General features: G+C 37.7%; 1 long non-coding RNA gene across 1 annotated transcript in view; it reads right to left on the minus strand.

Moving 5' to 3' along the window:
• The window catches only part of LOC135964552 (uncharacterized), an 85,865-nt gene extending 60,294 nt beyond the window's left edge, over positions 1-25,571 (minus strand). The window contains exon 1 of the long non-coding RNA XR_010577038.1: positions 25,507-25,571. This is a non-coding gene — a long non-coding RNA (uncharacterized lncRNA). The remainder of the gene's footprint in view (positions 1-25,506) is intronic.
• Between the last annotated feature and the right edge of the window lie 723 nt (positions 25,572-26,294).

Here is a 26,294-nt window from a genome sequence, read left to right on the forward strand (position 1 = left end):
ACTGCAAAGAGACACACAAGCTTTTTAGAGTGGGAATTATGTTATGACTATGAAATGTACACTGTTTTAAATATACTTCTATATAAATCCATCCCCTCTGCCAGATCCTGAACTTCATTGGAGTCTTGAAGGGGATTCATTTAACAGAATCCATCTTCCCTGCCTGCATTCTTAACAACTGAAAGATAAGACAAGGAATAGGGTTGGGAGAAGCCAAAATATTACCTTTATTTCTGACAGAACTAGGCTGAAAAAAAGTGTCTTACATCTGCAGTCAAATGTGATAGCAAACTCTAGAATCAATCTCCAGATGGGTGGAAAGAGCCTCTGCTTAGAGGAGCAGCTGAGAAGCCACGCCCTCTGCATACACTTCACTCAGGAAGAAGAGGGCGGCGGAGCTAAGCATGCCCAGTTCTTTCTTCAAATGTATCAAGAAAATTAATCTACCTGCTCAGGGGCGATTAACTTGGTTGTCAAACTTGAGTGCTCAACAGAATCACCTGGAGGGCCTTGTTAAACCATAGGTTTGCATTTCTGACGAGTGCCCAGGTGATCTTGATGTTACTGGGCTGGATGGTGGGGTGGTGGCAAGAGCATGAATTTCGAAACAAGGCATAGCAAATGGTCAAGAGCATCACATTTACTAAGAGTAAGAAGGATCTATCCTCCACAACAACTTCCACAATGGCGCTTGCTTATCCTGGTGGCATTCATTTCCCTTCCTCCATTCATGATGGGCACAGGGCCTGGTGCACAGAGGCAATAAATTGTTTGCTGGATTGAACTGAACAAGAATGTTGCTTTACTTGTTCCAACTAAAATATGAAAACAATTTTTGAAAACAAATTTAAAAACGTCACTCTTGAACTTTCACCTATTTTTAAAACTAAACTTCATATGTGTTCATGTGAAGTTCTTGATTCTGATGTATCACTGATTCACCACTTCCTGGGGGCAGACTGGATCTGAAGTAGGAATGACTTGAGGCTACAATGCAGCAAACATGCCTATTTCTGTACAATTTTCCCCTGAAAGTACCAGAAACTCTTCCCAAAAGGGCATTTCCATCCCACTGTTTCTCAGGGGGATTTAGTAGTTTGAGTAACTGGGAAATTAAAACCAAGAGTTTGACTTTTCTGATATGACTCTAAACATTGGAAGGTTTTCTTATCTTTCCTTATCTGGCAACTCCTTCTATTTATGCTCCCTTCCACTGCAGATAAATCCTTCATTCAACATTTCTAAATTATATTCAGACTTTTCACAGATACAGAGAAAATTTTTATTCTCTATTTTGCAGTGAGTCTTATAAAAAGCAATTTAGGGCACATTAAATGAAGGAAAATCCAGCTAATAAGACTTCACCAACTTCAGATCCTGAAAAATTTAAAGGAAACCAACACCTGTAAGGAAACAATTGTTATAATGGTAACATGAATCCAGAATCCAGAAATGATATAATTAACGCACTGGATTTTATGAAGTCAGAAAAGCTTACTGGCAGGAATTTGCAAGAAATATGGAAAGAGTCTGGAACCCTCGAATTCTATGAACTACTCTTTGACTGCCCTCCACTGGCTAGATTTCAGAGTGCTATTCAGACCATACAGCACTTGGTCTTAAGATTTTACGAGAAAAATTCGCAGTGGGTTTTCAGAAAGCTTGTGTGATTCATTTTTTCCTATATTTCTGTACAACCAAAATCAATGCCTTTAATCTATCTTTAAGCTTTGCTGATACAAATCTTGATTTTCAATTTGTACTTGTCACTCTAAGAGATTTTCAATAGTAATAATAAAATAATTGTACTCAGGAATGATCCCAAATGAGGAACCCAATATATTGCATCTTCCGTGAAAAAAGACTTCTGTTGTAATTTAGTAAAAGACATGATTCTCTGAATGCAGGGGCTGTCACAAGGGCTGTAAAGTTGACTTTATGATTCCTTATTTGCCCGTCATTTTATCATTCTATACCTCAGTGTGTCTCTATTTATTGATAGCACCCAAACACAGATGTGTGGCATCTTTTTAATTGGAAATGTTGTTTTGTAAGGTTTCAAGGAATATCAGTGAGATAATGCCTTAAAAACTTGGAGGGCACTTGTGGAAGTTTAGTTAATATGGTTTTAGTTTTTAAATGTCTTAAGTGGAAAATTATAATCTTTACATCCTTAGCTTCTTAGCCTGTGAACTGATAGTACAGATGGGGACAGTTTAGATATAAAGAATATCTTATAAGCCAGGCCCCTGTGTCTCCTCTGTCCCCTTGTTACTGGGACTGAAATAGAATGACTGATGCTCCAGGGACACTGGTAGGGCAACCTATTCCTTCATCGTCTACCCGAAGGAAGTGACCTCCTGTCACACAATAGAAGGCTGAAAATATCTCCACTTTTCATCAAGAGAGGAGGTTTCTAGGACAAAGTTTCAGTCCTACCCATTATGGGAGAAATTGTTCCTGCAGAATAAAACCCTAAGATTGTGCTAAGGATAGAACTTGCACTAGAAACTTGAGGGTCTAAAATGTTATTCAACTTTATATTCTCCGAATCTAAATAAATCTGAGATTGAACACACATCACATTGAGTTATCACGACATTAAGTTTTAGTCGTTATTATTTTGGGGGTTCTCCTACCCTAGGTTCAGATAAAGATCCCAGTAATCTTGTGTGGAATAAAATACTTGTAATGGCCCCTCCAATTATCCATCCTCCCTGATTCCCTTGACGCTTAGCAACATCCAAGCCCACAGGTTCTGCCTTAACCCTGTCATTTCATGGGGAGGGGAACCACAGGTACCCCCTGTTCCAAGAACCTGCAGCCTTTCTCCCGCCTAGTCCTGGAAAATGTCCCCTTTTATACCTCCCAAGCACCTCTTTCTCCTACCTCTCTGGATCACCCACGAAAATCTCCTCAATGAGTTCCAGCTTTCACTGCAGTCAAAGATGAGGTACTGTCTTTAGCATCAGCTGGAAGGCTTGCCAAAGACCTCCTTGGAGGCAGATAAGCACCAAGGCAGGAAAAATGCAAAAAAATTAAATAAAACTTGCTTTCCATCTTTTCTGATTATTCCACATAAATCAAATTAAAACTCATATTGTTACATCAACAAATCATTCTGCCGTATTTTCAAAATCAGAGAAAATGAACAGAAATGAGAAAGATAGGAGGTTGAGAAACTGGAAGAAGATTTAAATAAGAGGCCCTCTTTCTCTGGGTATTTTTAATTCATTATTTAGCTTATTTATTTATTTTTGCTGCCACCTGCTGGTGTGCACCGATTCCTAGTGCACTGAGCCAGTGAGAGAGAAAATTCATGCTTTAATTCGCTGCAGCCTGCACAGATCTGTAAGGTTCAAAGATAAGCTCCTTCAGAAAATCAATCTTAAAAGGTGACCAGTAAAATACTTATAATGCTTTTTTTGTTTGTTTGTTTGAGACGGAGTCTCGCTCAGTCGCCCAGGCTGGAGTGCAGTGGTGTGATCTCGGCTCACTGCAAGCTCCGCCTCCCGGGTTCATGCCATTCTCCTGCCTCAGCCTCCCGAGTAGCTGGCACTACAGGCTCCCGCCACTATGCCCGGCTAATTTTTCGTATTTTTAGTAGAGACGGGGTTTCATCGTGTTAGCCAGGATGGTCTCGATCCTGACCTCGTGATCCACCCGCCTTGGCCTCCCAAAGTGCTGGGATTACAGGCGTGAGCCACCGCGCCCGGCCATAATGCTTTAAATACAAACACAATTGTAATATAGTGGGGGAGAGGTCTTAGAGGAAAATGATGACGATTACAATACCAGAGGTCAGTAGGATGGAGCCAGAATGAAGCTAATATTTGGGAGGTTTTATAAATGCCTTGGGATGCAGTGCTTCTGTATTTGTAACAGGGTCTTCTTGGCTCCTATAGTTATTCATGCAGTGACAGAAGATAAAGTAATCAGAGTGTATCTGAACTACTAAATACATGTTCCACTGAAGGCTTCTCATCTCTTGCCCATTTTACTGTTTATCTAAAATGGCATCGTCTAGAGTTGATAGAATCTTATTTTTTGAAAAATGATGAGCAACAATATGTAGTCTAAAATCACTCCAAAATGCCATCAGGAAACAAATTAATAAATTCTACAATTCTAAATTAGACTCCATGCTACCTACAATAGCCTTAATGTACAAGGATTGGCTTGATGTCATTCAGTGTATATTCTGGAATTAATATGCTGAGAGCTTTTCATCCAAAATTAAAACAAAAAACCCCAAAAGATCCAGTGCAGAGGTATGTTGTATATGTTCTTGACCACATATAGAATCAAATCCTAGGCTATAAGGTTTCTCAGGGTCCTGGATTCAGCACGGACTAAAATATGTACTGACAGGATGGCATTATAGGCCAACATCCTGTGAGCCTCATCAGTCACTCTTTAGAGATTTCGATTTCACAAAAAGAATCAGCCACTACTGAAGACATTGCTGCTTACAGTCCAGGCTTAAGCAACTGTCTAAACATCACAAATTAAGACATATCTCAGGTCGTGATGGAGTCATGGATATAGAGTTCATGATAAAGTCATTCAACATTGCTAATTGAGTGAACAAAATGTGGCATTTAGAGAATACACCCAATGGACTATTGATATTGTTTGGCTTTGTATCCTCACCTAAATCTCATCTTGAATTGTAATCCCCAGGTGTTGAGGGAAGAGCCTGGTGGGAGGTGATTGGATCATCGAGGCAGTTTCCCCCAAGCTGTTCTCGTGATAGTGAGTGAGTTCTCACGAGATATGTTGGTTTTATAAGTGTGCGGCAAGTTCCTCGTTTGCTTGCTTCTCTCTCCTGCCGCCTTGGGAAGTCGCACCTGCTTTCCCTTCTGCCATGGTTGTAAATTTTCTGAGGCCTCCCCAGCCACACAGAACCGTGAGTCAATTAAATCTCTTTTCTTCATAAATTGCCCAGTCTCGGGTAGCAGTGTGAGAACTGACTAATACAACTGTGTATTAGCAAACTTTTATTCACAAATGTCTCCCAATTTGAACTAGTTTAGACAAAATGGAAATTTGATAGTTAATAGAATTCAACTGCAGTGTATAAAGCCAAGCCACAAGAAGACTGGGGATCTGGGTGGGCCTTCGAAATAGCAAAATAAGGTCTTGGGTGTTTACAGTGTTCGTGAGCTGTGCTTCTCAACTCATAACAGCTTTATCTATGGTCTATAAAGTTTTCCTTCACAAGGAGACATTATTCCCTCTATCAGCTTCTTAGCTTCCCATTTCCACCACTCCTGCCACTTACAATTCCTAGGGAAAAGCACTGATTACTTTGAGTCAAGGGTCCACACCTGGACCAACCAGGTGTGGTGAGAGGAAACGTGGAGTAACAGTTTAGAGCAGGAACACTGAATCCTAACTTCTCCAGGTATGTCAGTTTCTTGGTAAGTCGAGGAGGGATACAATAATGCCTAGCTCTGAAGTTTATTGTGGAAATTAAAGATACTACATGTAAAGTGCTTAAAACTATGTCAAATGTCTATTGATAGGTAAATGGATTTTTAAAATGTAGTATATACATGTAACAGGATATTTTTCAGCCTTAAAAAAGAAAAAAATCCTACCATTTGTAACAACATAGATGAAGCTGGAGGACATTACACAAACTGAAATAAGCCAGTTACAAATGGCAAATACTGCATGATTGCACTTATATGAGCTATCTAAAATAGTCAACTCATCAAATAGATAGAATAATGGTTGCCAGGGGCTGGAGGAAAGGAAATGGGGAACTGTTGCTCAATGCATATAAAGTTTCAGTTACACAAGACAAATACGTTCTGGAGATCTGTCGTACAACATAGTGCCTATAGATAACAGTATGGTACTGTGCACTTAAATATTTGTGGAAAAGGTAGATCCCATATTAAGTGTTCCTAGCACAAAAAAGAAAACAGTAAAAGGAAGCGAGGAAGGAAGAAAGGAAAGAAGGGAAGGGAAAGGATAAAAGAAACACAAAGAGACACAAGGAAACTTGGGGGTGATAGATATATTTATTACCTTTATTGTGGTGATAGTATCACAAGTGTATTCATATGTCCAAACTCATCAAATTGTATACATTAAACATGTGCAATGTTTTCTGTATATTATTGATACCTCAGTAAAGTTGTTAACAAAAACTATGACTGACACAGAATAAGCACCTTTTAAATGGTTGTTAGTATGCTAGAATGGCTGTTCTCAATCTTAGTCATATATTGGAATCATTTGGTCAACTTTAAAAAATACTTGCTGCCTTGGTCTCATCCCCAGATAATTGGTTTTGAGATGAGACCAAATGTAGACCCAGTAACAGATTTTTTAATATGCTTTTCAGAAAATTTGAATGTGCTTCCAGGATTGAGAACTACTACACTAAATCATAAGCTCTATGGATAGAGGGATTCTCTTTTGTCTACTCTTCAATTGTCAATGCCTAAATCTATGCCTGGCACACAAAAGGTGCTCAGAAATATTTGTTGAATGAACTAATGATACAGCTATAGAAATGACTACATCTAGTTAAATGGGGGCAGCTGTGTGTGTGTGTGTGTGTGTGCGCGTGTGTGTACATGTGTACAGAGTGGCTGATAACATTTATCGGGCCATTGTAAGACTAACTAGAGCCCCCTATAATGTAGGTATTTGTAAATATTTACCATAAATCAAGCTAATAAATGACTAAATAAAATATTATTCTCCTCCCATAAAAAATAAATCTTAGAGTTTCAAATATAAATTTGAAATTTTTGGACCCCTTCAAATTCCTCTCTAGAACATGGCAGCCTGGGAAGAGCGATTTGCTGACTCCTGGCCCTGCCCATGACTACTTATTTTGCTTCCCAATTCCGTCTTCGTCTCTCACTTCAGGGGTACACAAATGTCTATACCCAGTTCTCACGTCGAACTTCTTTCCACACATCCCACACATAGCCATCAGGCCAGGTATGCACACACTAGCAGCACACACCAGCAGTACTGGCAGACAAGGCAAAGAGAGAGGGGGTTGGGTCCATTTGGACAGGAAAATCTAGATGCTGTCTAACCTGATGGGTGTGCTAGGAAGAGTTGGGTGGGGCAGTTGTATGAGCTCCAGATGGATACATCTTCTTGGCCCGCGAAACTGCTAAGCATTATGAAATTGGCATGACTTGAAGAGGGCCAAAATGGGGCCCTCTAAAGCATGGAGCTCAGGGTAGGGTCCCCAGATTTAAAGTGGGCAGTATGTTGTGTGCTTATGTGTGTGTGTACATATGTGCATGTGCACACACTTGCACCATTAGGAAAAATAGTGGACCCATTATAGAATATAATACTCTATGTAACACAACTCTGTGTAGCTCCTAATGTAAGTTTTGTTCAAAACATTCAAGCATCTATCTCTTATATGAAAATGTGCAAAGACATGCACATGTATGCTATATTGTCTTCTTCCTTCAACCTGTTGGTGATTCCCCTTTGCATTTAGAAAAAATTGTTACAGGCAATGTGTATTCATCACAGCAGTTATTTTCTATAAAATCACCAGGAACACAATGAGTGAATACTGAGCCATTCTTCCTAAACAAAATAAAAGGTTATATTCCTGCAAGCCTCTAGTCACAGTATTTTCTTCAATTGATCAATATATAACATTATGTATGTGTTTTCTTTTTAAGACATCTTATTAATACATATTGTTGATTGACACTGAAATCACAATCAATAGCAATATACCTCCTGCCTGACCAAAGCTTATCTAACACATGTATTTTCTCCATAAGGCATATCACAACTTTCTTTCACATAAGAACCTTATGCAAGACTTTGGCCACTACCCTTATGGCTCATTTTAAACATGAAATCACCAAGAAAAAGGACAAAAATGTTAAACAAAACAAAACAAAACAAACATGGCTTTAAATATACCTGAGAAGGGATCCTTGTGTACAGTATGGGAGCTGAAACAAAAAGGAAAAGCATTGCCTTGTTCGACATTAGCTGGGAACATGCACATCAGGAGACCCAAAGATATGTCACCATATGATAGTGAAAACAACATGAGTATTGATTTGGGGGCTACAGATACATTTTAGCTAGTAGGCAAATTTGCAACTACAGGATTCATGAATAATGAAGATCAACTGTATTTAATATAACAAAGTCTTAAAATCCTTACCCTGGAGTTCAAATTTCTCGGCTGCATTTTGTTTTTCCAGCCTTAATCTCAATCCTCACCAATTTTCCCCTCTTCACTCTCCACTCCCCTGCCTGGATGAAATGCCTTTTCTCTTGCACAGCCCTACAGTCATTCCTCTCCTGATTCTGTTTACTTGAGCCAACATTTACCAGAAACATGCAAGTCCTGGAAACTGCATGGGACAAAGGAAAAGGCTCTTTTCAATATCTGTATATATTGGGATATGACATTCCAAACCTTTTTATATTAATTTATATTAATTCATATTAATTACTTGAAATGAAAGCACTCTACTCTGATTAATTCAATGACAACCCAATAAAACTAAAGAGGCATTCATGGGTAGAGACAGTAGAGTAAATGTTTTTATATGACAAAGTGGCTAGAGAGCATCAAATGCCATGACCAGGCCAAATTTGATGTGAATAAATTGACCATGGCTTTTCGAAAGTTCATGGTCAAATATTTCTCTTCTTCCCATGAGATAAGCTCAGAGTTGAGAATAACAATTTTAAATTGTTCATTTTCTCTATGAAATAAACTATGGCTAAAGTTACATAGAAGTTGCATGATAAAATTTACTTTCAAGGATTGATTTCCAACTTTCTGAAAAAGTCTGATTTAAATGACATTATTGCCATCTGATGACTTGTTATACTTCACATAACTTCGCCCATACACATTTTATATATATATACACACACACACACACATATATACATCCACATATATATGATATATATAATTATGTTATATATTTGAGATATGTACATAAACGTGTGTGTATATATTATATATGTACATATATAATATTTTAATGCTAGTTATAATTCTCCATGCTGTGAATCATTTTACAAGTTGAAGATAACCAAAACTGGAAAAACTAAGGACCTGTAGTCCATATGTGTGTGTCTTTACAGTTTTTAAAAGAAACGCAAACAATGAATCTGGCTTTTTTTTTTTTTCTTCAGCAAGCTATTTGGAATACAGAAACGCGTGCTTTCCTCATTGAGTCGTTATTATCCTTAGCTTCTATTTTGGTATCTGCTGCCAGGAAGTGGGTTTCTAATTACCTTTGTGACCAATAAAGAAAGTTTAGAACCAGATGTTAAGCTACAAATTAATTTCAGCACAAGAGCATATATAGAAAGATATTTCCAAGCATTTTACTCAGTTCATATTCAAATGAAAAATTCAAATTTGTCTTCAATAAATGTGCATTTCACATTTTGAGTGGTGAGGAAAATACAGAATTATGGGAGAGGCTTCAAGATGGCTGGCTGACTAGAAGAATTTCATGCCTACCTTCTCCACTTAGAAAAACCAAAATAATGTATAGACAGTTGCACTTTGAATACATTATCCCAGAGAGAATACTGGAATTCAATAGAGAAGTGACCAGAAACACCAAAATCAGGGAAGGAAAGGAGAGGGAGGCAGCCTTTCTGGCCAGGTTCAGATGAAAGCCAGGAAGAATTCCCAGTGTGGCTAAATGGTAAGTAAGAGACTTCTAGCAGCCCACATCCCTACCAAGGAATCATGTAATCTTGGCTACATGAGAGCTTTTCAGCCCTCCCAATCCCTGGAACTAACATAGGGAGCTGCCAGGAGACTACGGGATGGGACTACTCCAAGGAGAAAGCTCTCACCAGGTCTCATACACTTTCTGACACCTAAGTATCTACAGCAACATGCCATTTTCAAGTCTAGCCTTTGACAGAGTACACGCTGTCCTGTGGTCCGATGGAACCGAGATTGAGGCATTACAGAAAGACTGTGACTGCTGGGACTAGTGAGCAGTCCCACAGCCAGAGCTAAGAAGGAAAGGAGGCATGGGCTGCAGCTGCCAGTGCCAGGAAACAAGCACCACCAGGAAAAAGTCTGGGATCCGGGCAGGGTGTGAGCTGCCAACAGAACTTGGTTGCCAGCTGTATGGGCACTCTTGTGGCCAGGGCAGGGATACAAGCTACGTGCTGGTTACCACTACCGAGGCTAAGGGTAGGGTAAGCCCTGTCAGGACTGGGGCAAGAGAGGGACATGTATTTCCCAACCACCAGTTCAGGCTGTGGCCACCAAGAACAGCCCACCCTCTCCAGTGGCAGGACCTTAGCATGGCTGCTACCACACTTCACCTGAGTACTCTGCCTAGGGCCTGAGGATCACCTCACCCCTGTCCTGCCATGGCTGATGCCTGCTGTAATCATTGTGGTGGGGAGGGAGTGAGCATGAATCTACCCAGCCCAGTTTCACCTCCTCCTCTAAGATAGAGCACATAGCCTGGGATCCTGGGGATTTCCAACCAATCCACTACTTTGGGCACCAGAGCACTTCTCCTGGGGGCCTGAGATTTGGCTTAAACTGCCAACCACTATCACTTCAGCTGGCACCTACCTGAAGGCATCATCTGAAGGCCTGGAATCTGGCCCACTTAGCCCATTGCAGCCACTCCCAACATTAATGCATACCACTCAAGACCCAGAAAATTGTTCCACCACTACTGTCTTTGCCCATGCCACATCAGCTTCCCAGAAGCCCAATAACCTTCCCATATGCCAGTCCACTGATGCCACTACCAGCATCCAAGCATGCCACCTGGAGGCCCAAGAAAAGGTCCACCAGTAACCAACACAGGTGCCAGCATGCACCACTGTGGGACAAAAAAGACAGGCAAATTCAGCCCACTGCTGCCACTACTAGGGCTTGAAGACTGGCAATGGGGCATCCCAGTCCCCAGAACAACTTCACCACAGCCTCCACTAACAACAGTCCCTCATCCACTGAGAAAATCACAGATACCACTAATGCTATTTGCACCACAAAAAATCATACAGCTACTACACTATTGCATGTACTCAGAATCAAAGCCAAAGTGCCATACCCAATCAACATCATAGGTACATCATCAGAAAAAGTTTCTCCCCTACAAAAGTAAATTCAAAAATAGAAAAGCAATCATTACATCAGATGCACAGATATCAATTTAGGACATGGGAAACATAAAAAAACAAGGAAATATGACACCTCCAAAGGAATACAGTAATTCTCCAGCAAAAGATGTTAAAAAGGATTTGTTGAAATCCTACGAATTCAAAATGTTGATTTTAAAGAAGCTCAGTGAGATACAAGATAATTCTCAAAACAATACGAATAAATAAAAAAAATTTAGGATATGAATGAGAAATTTACCAAAGAGCTTTTCTTTTTAGAAGAACCAAATAGAAATTCTGGAATTGAAGAATTTATTGAATACCTTATATTTGAAGACATCAACAGTAGACTAGATCAGGCAGAATAAAGAATCTCAGAACTTAAAAACATTTCTTGAAATAATCCAGTCAAACAAAAATAAAAGAATAAAGGATGAACAAAGCTTTCATGACATTTGGAACTACATAAAACAATCAAATATTTGAATTATCAGTATCTCCAAGGGTAAAGAGACAAATGACTAGAAAATCCTATTTAACAAAATAAAAGATGAAAAATTTCCAGATCTAACATGAGATTTAGGCATACAGTTATAGGAGCCTCAGTGATTCCCCAGGTGGATACAATGCAAAAAGGTCTTTTCTGCAGCATGTTAGAGTCATATTGTGTAAAGTCAAAGATTAAGAGTGAATCTGAAAAAACAAGAGGAAAGCATCTAGTCACCAATTAAGGAAACACCACAAGACTACAGCAAATTTTTCAGCAGAAACCTACAGGCCAGAAAAGAATGAGATAATATATTCAAAGTTCTGAAAGAAAAATCTGCCAGCCAAGAATACTACGGATAGCAAAATTATCCTTCATAAATGAAGGAGAAATAATCTTTCTCAGACAAGCAAATGCCAGGAGAATTTGTTGCCACTAGACCAGTCCTACAGAAAAATGCTCAAGGGTGTACTAAACCTAGAAGTGAAAGAATAGCATTTACCTTTATGAAAACACATGAAAGTAGGCTGGTTATGGTGGCTCATTCCTTTAACACCAGTACTTTGGGAAGCCAAGGCAGGAAGATTGCTTGAGGCAAGGAATTCAAGACTAGCCTGGATAACATAGTGAGACCTTGTCTCTACAATGCATAGTGAGACCTTGTCTCTACACACATGCACATATACACACAGACACAAAAGTATAAAACTCACTGGTAAAGCAATTGCACTAAAGAGAAAGAGAAAGGACTCAAATTGTGCTATTACAGAAACCCACCAAACCACAGGGACAACCAATAAGAAAAAGGAAAGGAATTAAGAACACATAAAACAAGCAGAAAACAACAATATAATTGTAACAAAGCCTCATATATTAATAATAAACTGAATATTAGAGGTTTAATTTTCCACTTAAAAGATATAGAATGACTAAATGGATAAAAAAAAAGACATGACACAATTATATGCTGATTATAAGAAACCCACCCTGCCAGTAAAGACACACAGATTGAAAGTAAAAGGATGAAAAAAGATATTCCATGCATATGGAAACAGCAAGCAGGAATAGCTATACTTATATAAAACAAACTTTAAGTTAAGAACAGTAACCAAAAACAGGACGAAGAGGGTCACTATATAATGATAAAGGGACCAATATAGCAAAAGATTATAACAATTCTACAAGTACATGCACCCAACACTGAAGCACTCAGACTTATAAAGCAAATATTAACAGCTCTAAAGAGATAAATAGACTTCAATACAATAACATTAGGACATTTTAACACCTGATTCAGCATTAAACAGATCATATAGAAAGAAAATCAACAAAGAAAATTTGGATTTAAACCGACCTTTAGGCCAAATGGACCTAACAGACATTTACAAAACGTTCTATCCAACAACTGGAGAATATATATTCTTTTCAACAGCACATTCAACATTCTCCAGGGTAGATCATATGTTAGGTCACAAATTTTTAAGGTCTCAAAAAATTTTTAAAAATCAAGATTATATCAAACATCTTCTCAGGCCCCAATGGAAATACAACTAGAAATCAATACCAAGAGGAAACATTTATTTCCATGTATATGGAAATAAAACACGTTCCTGAATAACTATTGGATCAACAAAAAAATTAAAATTTAAAAATCTCTTGAGACAAATAAAAATGAAAATACAACATACCAAAACCTGTGGGATATAACAAAAGCAGTGCTAAGGAAGTTTATAGCAATAAATGCCTACAACAAGAAAGTAGAAAGATTACAAATTAAAAATCTAGTAATGAACCTCAAGGAGCTAGAAAAAAAGAACAAACCAAACCCCAAATTAGCATAAAAAAATAAAGTTCAGAACAGAAATAAATAAAGACAAAAAATTTCAATGAAATAAAAAGTTGTTTCTTTCAAAAGATAAACAGAATAGGTAAACCTCTAGCTAGATTAACCAAGAAGAAAGAAGACCCCAATAAACAAATGAAAAACAAAACATTACAACGGATACCACAGAAATACAAAACATTATTAGAGAATGCTATGAACAACTATATGCTGACAAACTGGAAAACCTAGAGGAAATGGATACATTTTTGGAAACACACAACCTACCAAGATTGAATCAGGAAGAAATAGAAAGCCTGAACAGACCAATAACAAGTAGCAAGATTGAATCAGTAATAATAATTTAAAAATCTCTTGACAAAGGAAAAACCAGGTCTGAATGGATTCACAGATGAACTGTACCAAAAATATAGAGAACTAATAGTACTCCTTCTGAAACTATTCCAAAAAATCCAAAAGGAAAGAATTCTCCCTAACTCATTCTGCAAGGTCAGCATCACCCTGATACCAAAATCGGATAAGGGCACAACAAATAAAGAAAACTACATGCCAATATCCCTGATGAACACCAATGCAAAAATCCTCAGCAAAATACTAGCAAACTGAATCCAAAAGCATATCAAACAGATAATGCATTATAATCAAGTGAGATGCAAAGATGGTTCAATATATACAAATCAATAAACATAATGTATCACATCAACAGAATATAGGACAAAAATTATATAATCATCTCAATAGATGCAGAAAAAGCATTTAATAAAATTCAGCATTCCTTCATGATAAACACTCTGAAAAAACTACACATAGAAGGAACATACCTCAAAATAATAAAAGCCATATACAACAAACCCAGAGCTGACATCATACTGAATGGAGAAAATCTGAAGCCTTTTCTCTAAGAACTGGAACTAGAGAATGCCCACTCCTATTCAGTATAGTACTAGAAGTCCTAGGCAGAGCAATCAGAGAAGAGAAAGGAATAAAAGGCATCAAAATTGGAAAAAAGGAAGTCAAGCTGTCCCTCTTTGATGATGATGTAAGTTTATATTTAGAGAAACCTGAAGACTGTACCAAAAATGCTTAGATTTGATAAATGAATTCAGTGAGGTTGCAGGATAAGAAAATCAGTGTACAAAAAATCAGTGTTTCCATATACCAATAATGATCTAGCCGAGAAAGGAATCAAGAAGACAATCTCATTTACAATAGCTACCAAAAACAAACAATCAGTCAATCTAACCAATGAGGTGAAAGATCTATACAAGGAAAACTACAAAACATTGATAAAAGAAATTGAAGATGATGCAAGCAAATGAAAAAACATCCCATGCTCGTGGATTGGAAGAATTAATATCATTAAAATGACTATATCACCCAAAGCAATGCACAGATTCAATGCAATCCCTATCAAAATTCCAAGGTTACACAGAATTAGAAAACACAATCCTAAAACTCATATGGAACCAAAGAAGAGTCTGAATAGCCAAAGCAATCTGAGCAAAAAGAACAAAGCTGGAGCCATCATATTACCTGATTTCTAAATGTATTACAAGGCTATAGGAAACAAAACTTCATGGTATTGGTATAGCAATAGATACGTAGACTACTGGAAGAGAATATAGAACCTAGAAATAAAGCTAGGTATTTACAACCAACTGATTCTGACGAAGCTGACAAAACTCACACTGGGGAAAGGACAATGTAAGGCCTGTCAATAAATGGTCTAGGAAAAATTGTATAGCCATATGCAGAAGAATGAAACTGGACCCCCACGTTGCACCATATACAAAAGTCAACTCAAAATGAATTAAAGACTTCAAACTGAGACCCAAAACTATACAAATACTAGAAAAAGACCTAGGGAAAACCTTCCTGGACATTGATCTATGCAACGAATTTATGGCTAAGATCTCAAACGCATAGGCAACAAAAACAAAAATAGATGGGACTGTATTAAACTAAAAAGCTTCTGCACAGGAAATGAAACAGTCAACAGAGTGAAGAGACAACCTATTGAATGGGAGAAAATATTTGCAAACTATTCATCTGACAGGGGACTCATATCCAGAATATACAAGGAACTCAAACAATTCAACAAGTAAAAAGAAATCCCATTAAAAATTAGGCAAATGATCTGAACAGACACATCACACCAGTCATCATGGCTATTACTAAAGTAAAAAAATAACAGATGCTAGCAAGGTTGTAGAGAAATGGGAATGCTTATACACTGCTGGTATAAATGCAAATTAGTTCACTCATTATGAAAAGCAGTGTGTTGATTTCTCAAATAACTCAAAAAAGAATTACCATTTGACCCAGCAATCTCATTATTGGGTACATACCCAAAGGAATATAAATTGTTCTACCATAAGGACATGTGCATGTGTATGTTCATCGCAGCACTATTTATAATAGCAAAGACATGGAATCAACCTAAGTGCCCATCAGTGATAGACTGGATAAGGAAAATGTGGCACATATACACCATACAATACTATGCAGTCATAAAAAGGAGCGAGATAATGTCCTTTGCAGCAATATGGTTAGAGCTAGAGGCCATTATCCTAAGCAAAGTAATGCTGGAATGGAAAACCAAATACCACATGTTCTCATTTATACGTGGGAGCTAAACATAAAGTACACATCAACACAAAGAAGGGAATAACAGACACCAGGGCTTACTTGTGGGTGGAGGATGGGAGGAGGGAGAGGATCAAAAAACTACCTGTCAGGTACTACGTTTATTACTTGGGCGATGAAATAATCTGTATGCCAAACCCCTGTGACACAAAATTTACCTAAATAACAAACCAGTGTATGTACCCCTGAACCTAAAATAAAAGTTAAGAAAGAATATTCCAGCATTATTTTTTTTAAATGGGTAAAGGACATAAATACACATTTCTCAAAAGAAGACATACAAATACCTAACAAGTATATGAAAAAATACTCCACATCGCCAATCATTGGTAAAATGCAAATCAAAACCACAGTGAAGTATCATCTTACCCCAGTCAAATTGGCTATTATTAAACAGACAATCGGTAATAGATGGCAAGGATACAGGGAAAAGGTAACTGTTATACATTGCAGTGGGAATGTAAACTAGTATGCCGTCTATGGAAAGCAGTATGGAGATTTCTCAAAAAAAGTAAAACTAAAATTACCAATCAATCTAGCATTCCGCTACTGGATACTCCTGGTTATCTACTCAAAAGAAAAGAAATCATTATATCAAAGAGATATTTGCATTTACATATTTGTTGCAGTACTATTCACAATAGTAAAAACATAAAATATAAAAATATTAAATATAAATATATTAAAGATAAAATATTAAATATAAAATCACTCTAAGAATATGAATGGCTAAAGAAAATGTGATATATATTTGTAAATATATATACCATTTAACCATAAAAAAGAATGAAATCATGCCTTTTGCAGCAACATAGATAAAACTGAAAGTCTTTATCTTAAGTGAAGTAAGCCAGGCACGAAAATGCAGATATCACATGTTCTCACTTATATGTGGGAGCTAAAATATTTGTTCACATAGAGGTAGGGCATGGAAAGATATATAATGAGACTGAGAAGGGTCTGAGGGTCTGAGTGGGAGTGGGGAGAGGAATAGAACTGGGTTAAAGGATACAAACATATAGTAAGATAGAAGGAAGAGATTCAATGTCTGATAGCAGAATAGGGTAACTATACTTACAAAAATGTGTTGTGCTAGGGTGGTGGACACCCTAAAGACCCTAATTTGATCACCTAACAATATACACATGTAAACTTCATAAATTTGTACAACAAATAATTTGCACAAATAATTAAAAACACATCAGTCAGTCATACTCTGAAATGACATAGCAGGCTCCTTATAGTCTAAAGGTCCTTGACTTTCCCCAGATACATATTTCATGGTCTATCTTTATATTCTTCTAAATTTAGTTTCTATCATTGGAGAACAATATAGGGAATCATATCATCGGAGAGTGTCTATCAACATGCTCTCACAATATCTAAGTCCCTTTTCCTGTTCAAACATAGCATAAGATTAAGGGCTCATAAAAAGTAGGATCTCTCTCTCTCTCTCTCTCTCTCTCTCTCTATCTCTCTCTCTCTCTCTCAACAGGACCAAACATAAGAGATACCAAGACAGAGGTTGAGGGATGTGGAAGAGGCTGAGATGCATCTCTGCTCTCATTCATGATTTAGCTTGGGATGCCTCACAAGTGTTTGAGAAATAAATGTATTCCTGAATTCTCATTAGGCCAATAGTCAAGTACTTTGGTTCAGTAGTTGGGCTCATTGTCCAGTGGAGTGGTCTAAAAGCAGTAAACTTGAATGCCTAACTTCAATGGCAAGAGAGTTCACTGAGAGGACAGAGAAGGAGATACATCCTAATAAGTATCTCACTAGCTACTTTCTGATGACATTTATTCTCTGCATTCAGGTGTGCTTTTACTATCTTAAGTGTTTAAAGGAGAGAAGACAGCAGATCTAGAATTCTGTGCCATCCTGGGTAAAATGTAGGAATGGGGTGAATGCTGACAAAAGTACAACCAAGAAATTGAATATTAAAATTTAAAAAAAAAGAAAACAGAAGGCCTGACTCCTGAGTGGTAAAACCAAAAATTAATCTCTTAAAGGAAATAACAAGTAAATAATGAATTGGCAATTATGGTCAATGACAGAGAGAGAGAGAGAGAGAGAGAGAGAGAGAGAGAGAATACAAAAGAACACTGGGAATGAGAAAAGCATAATTATAAACATGAATGAGACATTTTACTCCCATTTACAATTGCTGCAAAGAGTATAAAATACCTAGGAATACAACTTACAAGGGATGTGAAGGACCTCTTCAAGGAGAACTGCAAACCACGGCTCAAGGAAAGAAGAGAGGACTCTCCAACAAATGGAAAAAAAAAAAAAAAAGCCATGCTCATGGACAGGAAGAATCAATATCGTGAAAATGGCCATACTGCCCAAAGTCATTTATGGATTCAATGTTATTCCCATCAAGCTACCATTGACTTTCTTCACAGAATTAGACAAAACTACTTTAAATTTCACATGGAACCAAACAAGAGCCCAAATAGCCAAGACAATCCTAAGCTGAAAGAACAAAGCTGGAGGCATCACACTACCTGACTTCAAACTATACTATAAGGCTACAATAACCAAAGCAGCATGGTGCTGGTACTAAAACAGAGATATAGACCAATGGAACAGAACAGAGGCCTCAGAAGTAATGCCACACATCTACAACCATCTGATCTTTGACAAAGGTGACAAAAGCAATGGGGAAAGGATTCCCTATTTAATAAATGGTGCTGGGAAAACCGGCTAGCTGTATGCAGAAAACAAACTGGACCCCTTCCTTATGCCTTATACAAAACAAATGCTCTTGAGCAGCTTCTTTATGCTGAGACCTATAGCATACACTGGGGATGGAGTTGGAAATATGACAGAACCTTTGCACTCATGGATGATAGGTTGAAGAAAGGGGAGTCAGATAAACCCAAAGATAATCATTAATTAATTTTAGCTAGTAGTTTGCCCATGCAGATGATAAAATAGAGTAACATAAGTGAGGGGGTCCTCATGGCTGCCTTAGGATTGGGCAGTGGATGCCTTTCTGAGGAGGTGACATTTGTATTGAGACCAGCATAATAAGAGTGACACAAACTGTGCACCTGTGGAAAGAGTCTTCTGAGAAGAAAAGCAAAGACAAAATCCCAAAGCTTGCAACAGCTCTGGCATTTGAAAGGGGCTGTATTAGTTTGTTTTCATGCTGCTGATAAAGACATACCCAAGACTGTGAAGAAAAATAGGTTTAATGGACTCACAGTTCCATATGGTTGGGGAAGTCTCACAATCATGATGGAAGGTGAAAGGCATATCTTACATGGCAGTGGCAAGAGATAATGAGGAGGAAGCAAAAGCAGAAACCCCTTACAAAACCATCAGATCTTATGAGACTCATTCATTACCATGAGAACAGTATGGGGGAAACTGCCCACATGATTCAAGGCATTATAGAAGCACCATTAAAATTTCATAATGTGTCATAATTATGTGGCTTACTTACTATCTTACAGAGCTAACGTCATTTTAGGGTGGTCAAATGCAGATAATTTATTCTCTATGGAGTGGGTACAAACTCAGTGGGGCAAAAATGTTCTCTATTTTTCATAAGCAAATGCAATTTCTATTCTTTCTTCTCACCTGGTGACAAAACAATCAATAAAAGACAATTCAGTGTATCAGTCACTGGGTCCCTCCCACAACATGTGGGAATTATGGGAGTACAATTCAAGATGAGATTTGAGTGGGGACACAGAGCCAATTTTTAATCAAATTGCTAGTGGGGGGTCGCAAAAATATATATTTACCTAGGATCCTGCACACCCTGAGATCAAGCCCTTAATGTGATTTTTTGACCAATAAATGAAAACAGTCTCCACCTTACCCCCAATAGTCACATAATAAAGCATCATTCGTCTTTAACCTCTTCCCCAGTGCAACAGCAGAGTAGGCACACAGAAAGAAAAGGAGAGTGCAGGATGGATGACAAATTGGACCCCATATATACCCTGTAAGCCTTGGTCTACAGAAACAGCTTGAAAGAAAGTGGCTGAGAAGTTGTGGAATCTGCTTAAGATGAGATTGTTACCTTAGCAGAGAAAAAGGCTCTTCAAAATGCTGGTAATTGCTGGAAAGTTAAATCACATAATTATACTTCAATTCTAGCATCTGCAGTCTCAGAGGAGGTTCCTTGAAATTGCAGATTCCTTTTCTATTCTACAAACTAAGCTCCTAATTTTATGAACAGCCAACATCATTTTCAATGATTGATCCAAATTAAATGTAGAATTTATTCTGAACCTGTTAAGATAATTCACTTTTAGTCCCCATAAAAAATTAATAAAACAGATGTGTAGCTAGAGACACATGATAGCTAAAAACACCTGTCTGACAGAATTAAGCTATGAAGAACAACTAAAGGCAATTATGAAATATGCCATTAGTATAATCCTTGCCCTAATTTATCTTTGTAGTTCTCACTTAGCATAGCTAAGGAAATGCTGAAGACTGTTGTGCTCAATGGCTTATAAACATGAATATTTAAAAGAGTTTGATACCAATATTCCTCATAACTTATTATATCACTCTTTTAATGTGTAGAGTGCTGATGACTCAATAAAATGTCAATTATAATAGGCTTATGTATTTCAGGTCTAGAAAATACTTTCACAAATATTTCTTCCATTGGGTCTACAAGAGCACTTACCAGAAATAATTCACAGAAGCCACTAAAGTATAAATAGTTTTCTTCTGTAGGAAGGTGTCAAAATTTTGATTAATTTACATGTAAAAACAACCCCATCCTAAAATATGATGATTTTATTCTTCAAATCTAGGACCAAGGAAAAAATGAGTCTAAGTAAAAGTAAACTATGAATGCCAAATATCTATACTTAACTACCTGTCTACATGTCTCCATTAAATAGTCAGCTCCTCTTATTTGTTATAATGTATTATATGCTCTATACATTGTCTAAGATATTTTTTAACTCTTTGATACATAACGCACTTTTTAATTCTCTTTTTCTATCAATCAGTATGTGCTAAGGAAACTAGCTAATTAATTTTTTTCACTCAGCGCACACCAACATGAACAAAGGCAAAGCCCTGAGTTGGGTGTGGTGGATAAGACTGTATCGTAGAGCTTACATCCTGCAAAAGAAAACAGATGTCAAACAAGTATTTACAAATCCTGGAAGTTAGAATACACGCTTAGAAATCCCACTGCCATGGTCGACTTCTAGCACTCTATAAGCAATGAGCTCTGTCACAAAAAATGTGTGTAATAATGGTGCATCCTAGAGTTGTTGCGGGGATTAAGTGAGTTGGTACATGGTAAGATTCAGTATACATTCACTATTATATTAACAAGCATGATAAATATCATGAGAGGAGAAATAAAGGACACAATGTAATTTGAATATCAATTCATATAAAATATAGAAAATCAAATCTAATTTTTTGAAAACATTCTGTAGTCAAAATTAGATGTGTCTGTACTACTTTTTTTCACTGAAATCACTGCTCATATATCATTCATTCAGCAAGTATTGAGATTTTGCCATGTAACCAGCCTGTGCTGGGTAAGGGGATTGTGCAATGTAAGAACAGCCCCTGCATTCATGGGGCTTATAGTCTATCTTAGGGATTAATCAAAAGTGAGTCACTGACTCATAGACCCCATCAGGCACTTGACTATAAGTGGTAAATCCAAGCAAAACTCAGAAATTTTGTGATAATATAAGCTTCTGTTTTTCAGGATTATATATCCTAAAATTGACATGCCGCTTAGCACTGGCCAGGTTGCTTACTTGCTTACCTTGAAATGTAACCTTTTACCTTACTTCTCCCACTCGTTTACTACTTATGAGCTCACTATTAAATTTCTATAAGATTTTAAATCTTGAAAGCTAGGCATTATAGAAGCACCATTAAAAATTCATAATGTGTCATAATTATGTGGCTTACTTACTATCTTAAAGCGCTAACGTCATTTTAGGGTGGTCAAATGCATATAATTCTCTATGGAGTGGGTACAAACTCAGTGGGGCAAAAATGCTCTCTATTTTTCATAAGTGAATGCAATTTCTATTCTTTCTTCTCACCTGGTGACAAAACAATCAATAAAAGACAATTCAGTGTATCAGTCAACTTAGGGCCTGTTCAGTGAAAAATGTTAGAATTTAAACTATGGAAAAAAGATACAGGCAATGTAACATGATTACAACAGTCCTGGCTGGTCTTTGATACTGAAGACTGTTTCTTTCACTCAAGCTAATATTTCTTAAATACCCACATGATGGATTTCTGTTATTTCAGCCTGCCCAGTATCTTTTTGCCTACTTGGGAACATCATCCTCATTTTCTCTTAGGAAATGGAGATTGGCTGACCCCACCCTGCAATTTCAATGTAGTCATGCAAGCCATGCTAGTCAAATAAGCCTATCCCATCTTTTTTTTTTTTTTTTTTTTTGAGATGGAGTCTTGCTCTTGTCACCCAGGCTGGAGTACAGTGGCACAATCTTGGCTCACTGCAACCCCCGCCTCCTGGGTTCAAGCAATTCTCCTGCCTCAGCCTCCTGAGTAGCTGGGATTAAAAACATCCACCACTAAGCCCGGCTAATTTGTGTCTTTTTAGTAGACACGGGGTTTTGCCACGTTGGCCAGGCTGGTCTCAAACTCCTGACTTCGTGATCCACCCGCCTCGGCCTCCAAAAGAGATGGGATAACAGGCATAAGTCACCGTGCCCGGCCGCCTATCACATCTTAATGGCAACAGTAATTGGTTCAGGGACATAAGGCAAAACAATTCCATGAGAGCCAGCCGTGGCACCTTTAGGGGAGCTATTGGCATACAAGTGCTTTCTTTTCCCTTGAGCTACCAGTGGTCGCATGTGTGCCTGAGGCTTCCAGCAGCCACCACTAACTTGGATCCTGCCTGATAGCAAAGCCAGAAGTGGAGCCTGGCTACAAAGAAAAGGAGAGGGGGAAAGAATGTCTGAGTGCTGATGATTTTATGGAGTGGGTACAAACTTGGTAGAGTAAAAATGCACTCTAGTTTACATAAGTAAATGCAATGTCTACATTACTATTGCTTTTCTTGGTGACAAAACAATTCATAAAAGACAATTCAGTGTATTAGTCAACTCAAGGCCTGTTCTTAATCCCTTCTTTGGGGGGTCGATTCAAAGGGGACATTTGTGCTTGACCTCCCTCTGCTTGTGCCTTCTGAGAAATCCACTTCTCCATGGCGTCGCTGTTCTCTCTCTACACAGGTCTCTCTCTGTCCTCTTCATCTCTGCCATGTGGTCCCTCCAGATTCTCCGGTTTTCTCTTGACAACCCCTAAATCCTCCAGAAACCTCTCTATTTCTTACCCAGCATGCCAAACAACCGTTCCCACACTACTGTTTGCACCCCATGGTGTCACAGAGTGCCTCTCAGGGTTTAGGTGAACATAATGTCATGGGTATCCTTTCTGCTAAAGCCTCCACACCCATAAATATGAGTTTTCTAATATGCATTCACTGCAGGACTTGCTCAGGGCCAGGAGGCAGCCACTATTTGGGGGATTTTACATGCATGTAGATTCTCTTGTCTGCTCTCTAACTGCCTCTTCTGAAGCCTGAGACAGGGTAAGTTATTTTTATATTGTGATCTCCTCTTCCCAGATTTCTTTCTTAACAAATATTGTCTTTTGAAACTAAAAAATCTTGTCTCTGTTGAGAGTTTTGAAAGCTTAGTTTGCTGTTTGAGATCAAATAATATCGATTAGTCCCCAAATGCTCCTAAGACAGTGAATCTGAGCTCCCTCAACTCATGTCTAAAATCAAGGACAAGAAGAAAATTGCTAGTACAGAAACACAAAACCTGAGATTTGCCTTAAATTCATCCAGCAAAGGATGTGGGGAGCTACGAGTGGGGCATGGAGAAACAGATGAAAAGAGATTAGCTGTTTGCTGATAACTGTTGAATCTCCGAGATATCCCAGGAATTCATTACACGATTCACTCCACTATTTTACTGTTTTCTCTGTCTTTTCATTGTTTGAACACATTCACATGGCAAAGTTCTTCTTAAAGGAAAAATCAGTTAATATCAAAATATTACCCAATTAGGCAATGATGTTCAGGAGTTAGGTAATAGAGAATTATTAAAGGAAATTAAGCTACAAAATAACTTGACCAGATGTGTAATTTTGAAAGAGTACTCTGACTAGGACACCAGTGCATTGGCCCAGATAAATTAAGTCAAGAAGTAGTAGTGATAGAGGGAAGGGGGCCAGTGAAGACAATGTCCCTTGAATAGGGAAAAATTCAGTGTTCCTCCCAGGTTTCTGATTGGGTGACTAGGAGAATTGGCAGGGCTGTTTATCAATAGGTGGAGGTCTATTTATCAATAGGAGGAGAATTAGGGAGCGAGATATTTGGTTCAAGCCTTGACTTTGCTATGAAACTTTTGAGAGGCCTTTGGAGAGTCAGCTAATTCTGGGTCTAGTTTTTGTACATGTTGTGAGAATAATGTGAAATATCTTAAACTATAAAGCATTATTAAACATAATTATTGCTTTCAAAAAGTGTCTAATATGTAATATGACCACAGTAAATAATCCATAGTGAAACAAAGAATATTAAACAGTCTTGGCTTCTGACCCCTGTTATTTAAATTTTCTCAAATCAGTTTAGAAGGACAAATATTTAGGAGAAAAATCTGGTAAGTACTGATTTTCCTTTACATCAGCAAATTCAAGAGAAATAAAATATGTACAGATCAAAATCATAATAATACACTTGAAAATGAACATTTTCAGAGAAAATAATTCAAAATGTAATCACTAGAAACTCATTGACTTAGATTATCACAGAAAGTGTACAAATTCATTTTAGTACTGTGAGAAGTTCAAACAGCTAGGAAGAAACAAGATGAGTCTTGAAATGTGAATAGACACAGGGCCATTCATTTCAGCCTAATAACATAGACACTAAAAAGTCTTCACTCAATATATACAGTATTCAGGCAGATACCAGCAAATGGAATATAGTACTTGCCCATCTCCTTTAAAAGGAAAAGGTAGAAACCAAGAAAATAATTTTCAAGCTATGAAACATTTATTACATAGTATTGAAAAACAATTTTAACACCTACATTTTTTTTAACTTCTACTTCAGGCTTAGACCTTAAAATCATTCCATCTCCTTTTGATAATCCTTTTAGGTATCAGACCTCAAAGCTTTTCTCAAGATAAGAGTCCTGTGATCCAACTTGCACCAGTTTTTTACAAAATCCCCATTTATCTTTCCTTTAAGTAATGGCTGCTTTTCATAAAGAAACATTGATAATTTATTCCTAGAAGTAAAAGCATTTTCCAGCACTGCAAAGAAGAAAGACTCATTTTGTTACACTCCAATGTGCTTACATTGATTTAAATTCCCAGCATTCTATTTAAGACTGACCTCTGTCCGAAGCAGCCTTTATTTTTCTCATGTAAGGGGTTTCTGCAGGGGTCTGGAATGCCACCACTGAGAGAGCGTGTCAGCAGCTTTTCTAAGCAAAACACTGCCAGAAATACAGAAAATAAACATCTTTGAAAAATAGCTGAGTTGAAGTTCTTCCAGATTCAACTCCAAATAACTAAACTCTCCTAAAGCCTGTTAAATATTATAAAAATCAGGTCATTAACTGTACTTCGGCTTGCAGATTGCAACATGACTTACAACCACCGAGAACTCAAAGACAAGTTTTACAGCAGAGCTATTGGTCCTGAAAGAGGACAACCTCCTACTGCCTTTGAGAGTGAGGAACAGGGAAGAAGCTGAGAACTCAGCATGAAAGCGCTCTCAGGGGAACAGAATGTTGAATTTGGGTTGCCAGGAACTGATAAAGAGCTCAGCACCTAATTAAAGCCGCTTTGCAAACAGCTCCCAAAGCAGAATCAATGTCTGTATTTGGAATCCACGATGGGTCTCTGGGGAGTCATCCTAAGCCAAAGACTGAACAGAACGATAACTTGGCCTTTCGGAAAATCTTCACCCTAAAAGATGGTAACCCAAAGAGTGATGAAAATCACAAGTTCTATATTTGAGTCCCAGGACAAGGTCACATTTGTCTTATCTGAGCAAGTATATCTTGTTCAACTATCAGACTTGGGATAAATAAAGCATAAAAAAAATGCTCAAGCCCTAGGGAGAACATAATCAGCTTTTTGCACAGTGAAGAAGAGCAGTTCAGCAGTTCATACATG

Source organism: Macaca fascicularis, chromosome 8 (genome assembly GCF_037993035.2).
Source record: "Macaca fascicularis isolate 582-1 chromosome 8, T2T-MFA8v1.1".
Lineage (NCBI taxonomy): Eukaryota > Metazoa > Chordata > Mammalia > Primates > Cercopithecidae > Macaca > Macaca fascicularis.